At 40.0% G+C, this 5,116-nt stretch overlaps 1 pseudogene; it reads right to left on the bottom strand.

The window, feature by feature from the left end:
- Window positions 1-3,760: 3,760 nt before the first annotated feature.
- LOC138090077 (ferritin heavy chain pseudogene) lies at window positions 3,761-4,304 on the bottom strand (annotated as a pseudogene).
- Window positions 4,305-5,116: the final 812 nt, after the last annotated feature.

The raw sequence follows: 5,116 nt of genomic DNA, 5'->3' as shown, positions 1-5,116 counted from the left end.
AGAAAGACCCACTGGAGAAGGGATAGGCTACCCACTCCAGTATTCCTGGGCTTCTCTAGTCACTGAGCTGGTAAAGAATCTTCCTGCAATACGGGAGACCTGGGTTCGATCCCTGGGTTGGGAAGATCCCCTGGATAAGGGAAAGGCTACCCACTCCAGTATTCTGGCCTGGAGAATTCCATGGACTGTATAGTCCATAGGGTAGCAAAGAGTTGGACATTACTAAGCTACTTTCAGTTCACTTCAAGAGTAAGGACTGTGCTTACTTTTTTGCATCCTCAGTGCCTAAAATAATGGATGGTACACAACTGATGCTCAATATGTCTTCATAGCAGTTGACATGACTTAAAATTAAATAATTGTTTGAAGTTGTTAAACTTTTGCTTCCCATTTAAGTGGAAAAATGTTATTTGCCCTGAGATAAAACAAACATATACCTCAAAGTGATATGATTTCTATTGGTAATGAAAGGAGAGTCACGTTTATAACCAGTTTTACATCACAATTACTTGGCATGATTTAGGAAGCATCAGAAGGACCTAGCCTTCCTACTCATAAATAACGTTCTGGCTGTGACACAATGCCTGAAATAACCACAGTTATTCACTCCTATGGTTTTGGGTAATAAATACTGCTGTTACAGTAAAAAGTTAACTTATAGAAGAAACTTGTTTGATAGTTTCCCAGGAAGCATGACATTTAAATAATGAACATGAGTCAGATATATTTGAAAAGAGGAAATGAATTCCAAATACATAGAGAATGGTTCTATGGTAACCCAAGAGCATCATGAGAACACAACTCTAATAAGCTGTTTCTGGATTATAATACATATTAACTATAAATTCACCAATTTCCCCTAGTACCAGTTCTGAATAGAATCCTCTTAGTAACACTAGTGACTGAAGGTAAACAACAGGTCATTCTAGAATTTCCTAAAATTCCATCAATCAAATACCACTTTCCTAATTTTGCCATATCTGGATGCCATCTTTGAAGCTGAAACTCCAATACTTTGGCCACCTGATGCAAAAAGCTGACTCTTTTGAAAAGACCCTGATGCTGGGAAAGATTGAGGGCAGGAGGAGAAGGGGACAACAGAGGATGAGATGGTTGGATGGCATCACCAACTCAATGGACATGAGTTTGGGTAGACTCTGGGAGTTGGTGATGGACAGGGAGGCCTGGCGTGCTGCAATTCATGGGGTCGCAAAGAGTCAGTCACGACTGAGCCAATGAACTGAACTGGGTGTCATCTTTACTATTATCTAATATTTATATTTATATTGAAAGACTTCACTGGTGGCTCAGATGGTAAAGTGTCTTCCTACAATGCGGGAGACCTGGGTTTGATCCCTGGGTCAGGAAGATCCTCTGGAGAAGGAAATGGCACCCCACTTCAGTACTCTTACTTGAAAAATCCCATGGACGAAGGAGCCTGGTAGGCTACAGCCCATCGGGTCGCAAAGAGTTGGACGGAGCAACATCACTAACATTTATATTGAAATTAATTCACCTTTTAAAATTAAATGCCTATGAAAATCTCAGTCTTAAAAATCACACCTGTGATATCTTGAGTTAAATGTGCTACTTTTTTTCCTAATACACATTAAGATAATAATATAACTACTGAAATAATTGAATTCACCTAAGCATCTTAAGTTGGGAAACAATTAATAAATTATCTTTTGAAATTAGGTTGACCAGCTTTCAATTACTGTATCTAAAATTTACTTGCTATATCTTCAGACAATTTATTTCAAACTCAGATTCAATTTATTTTTAAGTAAAACAGGGTCAATAATAATGCCTACATTTCAGAGTTCTGAGGATAAAATGTAAAAATGACTGTAATGTATTTAGCACACTGTATGTCTTGAGAATATAGCTGATGTTCAGTAAAGGCTAAAGCTTATTTGTAACTTAATCATCAATAGCAATGTCTCAAATATTATGCAACATTATTCTCACAGAATTCTAAATACTGTACTTTTACATTGCCTGATTTGTACTTGAGACCTGGAAGCAGTATATGGTATCATCTCCATTTTATTAAGTCATATTTCACTGAAGCAGAAATAAGCTAACATATGGATTCCCAATAGTTCATGATTAGACTGTTTCTCTGTTTAGTTTGTGTGTGTGTGTGTAATCAAGGCTGATTTGAATCATTGTATAACAAAAGATTTAAGTAATAATTGGTTATAGATGGGTTAAACTATCCAAAGTAGCAAAATAAATCATTGGAAATATTTCTATTTGGAATAATATTAAATTAATCAAAGAGAAACAGGCTCACAGACATAGAGAATAAAACTTGTGGTTACCAAAGGGGAGAGGGAAGGTGGGAGGGAGAAATTAGGGGTATGGGATTAACACACAAACTGCTATATATTAAATAGATAAGCAACAAGGATTTACATGTTAGCAGAGAGAATTATACCCATTACCTTCTAACAACCTGTAATGGAATATAATCTGTAAAAATACTGAATCACTATGCTATATACCTGAAATGGAATACTTTGGCCACCTGATGTGAAGAACTGACTCACTGGAAAAGACCCTGATGCTGGGAAAGATTGAGGCAGGTGGAGAAGGGGACAACAGAGGATGAGAAGGCATCACCGACTCAATGGACAAACTCCGGGAGCTGATGATGGACAGGAAGGCCTGAGGTGCTGCAGTCCATGGGGTCACAGGGACACGACTGAGCAATTGAACTGAACTGACACAATATTGTATATCAACTATATTTTCTCAAAAAAAATTACGCAAAACTTGAACTTCATAAATACTACCAGATAGATACATAAAAATATGAGATTTGAAAAAGAAAGAGATGGGGAGGAGAGAGTAGAAAGAGTCTCTGTGTATGATTCTACTAACACAGAGGTTAGAAAGGTTTACTTAAGCAATACAGACACTTTTTTGGCACCAGGAAAGTGATACACTAACATACAGACTAACTTTAAGAACCCTGGGCTAGGAGAAGGAAATGAACCAATTTACTCTAGCAACTTAGAAAGTCAGTTTTTAAAATTTTAAATAATCAATTTTATTTGTGTGAATTTGTGTCTAATATCATCACTATTATAGGGAAAAAAAGCATATTCAGAGCATAATCTCAAATTAGTATTAAACAAATGGGAGCTACTATTTTAAAGTTTAAAGCTCTAAGTCATAATATTTCAATGGTATCAGAACTTCTACATTTTAAACATTCATGGTTTGTTGAGTCTAGTCTATTGAGCCCAGTCTCAACAAGTAACATGCTAACATCTGTGGCCCAGTTCCCACACATCACCGCTTCATTTAGCATTTCAGTTTTGCAACATGTGGTTCATGCGTCTTTACACCTCTGCATAAAATGAGCTAGCCTGCCCTTTTAACTATTTATGCCTCTTGGTATTTTTGTCACTCAGTATATATTATTTAAAGCTGAAGATGGTAGTTTTCAAATATCTATCTGTGGAACATAGCATTCTTTGGCTATTTGGATAAACTGAAACATGATTATTTATATTAATAATTATTATTAATTATTGTTATCAATATTATTATATAGTGTATATTATAATATATATATATATTTTGGGGGATACCAAATTACTTTATTTGAAGGAATGGTACTAAAGAAAGAACTTAAGTAGATGTTTTGTTACAAATTATAGAAAAGATGAAGGTAACCCAAATAGGCATGCACTGCCTTGGTGACCAGGGAAGTCACCCCTGCGGCTGTGGGAAGCCAGCCTGAGGCTTAGCTCTCACTGTGTCCCAGGCTGCGCTTGTCAAGGAGGCACTCTGCCATGCCAGATCCAGGGGCCCCCATCTTGCGCGGGTTGGTTATGTGGTCACCCAATTCTTGGATGGCTTCCACCTGTTCATTCAGGTAATAAGTTTCAATGAAATCACAGATGGGGATCACTTTTTTCAGTGGCCAGTCTGTACAGCCCCAGTAGTGATTGATTCACACTTCTTTCCAAGCACAGCGCATATTCCATTGTATTCTGCCCATTCTCCCAGTCATCACGGTCTGGTTTCTTGACGTCCTGAAGGAAGATCCGGCCGCCTCGCCGGTTCTGCAGCTTCATCAGTTTCTCAGCATGTTCCCTCTCCTCATGAGACTGGTGAAGAAAGTATTCGGTAAAGTTCTTCAAAGTCACATCATCGCGGTCAAAATAGTACGACATGGACAGGTAGACATAGGAGGCATAGAGCTCCAGGTTGATCTGGCGGTTGATGGTGGCCTCCAAGTCTTGGTGGTAGTTCTGGAGCACCTGCGAGGCGGATGCGGTCGTCATTGGTGGGCAGCTGAGACGGGACGGTGGTGGCGGTGGCGACGGCTGCGCAGCGCTGGAGCAGCGGTGGGGACCTTGGGCCAGTCAGACGGAGGGAGCTGTCAGGTGGTGACGAGGGTTGGCTCGTATTATATATATATGTGTGTGTGTGTGTGTGTGTGTGTGTATGACATGACATGACACGACACGATGTTGAAGTTGCTCAGTCATGTCCGACTTTTTGCGACCCCATGGACTGTAGCCTACCAGGCTCCTCCATCCATGGAATTTTCCAGGCAAAAATACTGGAGTGGGTTGCCATTTCCTTCTCTAGGAGATCTTTCCGACCCAGGGATCGACCTGGGTCTCCCGCATTGTAGGCAGACGCTTTACCGTCTGAGCCACGAGGGCAGTCCATATATTGCAGCCATGAAATTAAAAGATGCTTACTCCTTGGAAGGAAAGTTATGACCAACCTAGATAGCATATTTAAAAGCAGAGACATTATTTTGCCAAAAAAGGTCCGTCTAGTCAAGGTTATTATGGTTTTTCCAGTTGTCATGTATGGATGTGAGTTGGACTGTGAAGAAAGCTGAGCGCTAAAGAACTGATGCTTTTGAAGTGTGGTGTTGGAGAAGACACTTGAGAGTCCCTTGGACTGCAAGGAGATCCAACCAGTCCATTATGAAGGAGATCGGCCCTGGGTGTTCTTTGGGAGGACTGATGCTAAAGCTGAAACTCCAATACTTTGGCCACCTCATGCGAAGAGTTGACTCATTAGAAAAGACCCTGATGCTGGGAGGGATTGGGGGCAGGAGGAGAAGGGGACGACAGAG

Source organism: Capricornis sumatraensis, chromosome 1, assembly GCF_032405125.1.
Source record: "Capricornis sumatraensis isolate serow.1 chromosome 1, serow.2, whole genome shotgun sequence".
Lineage (NCBI taxonomy): Eukaryota > Metazoa > Chordata > Mammalia > Artiodactyla > Bovidae > Capricornis > Capricornis sumatraensis.
The sequence above is the reverse complement of the archived record's forward strand: the minus strand, read 5'-3'. Positions and strand labels throughout refer to the sequence as shown.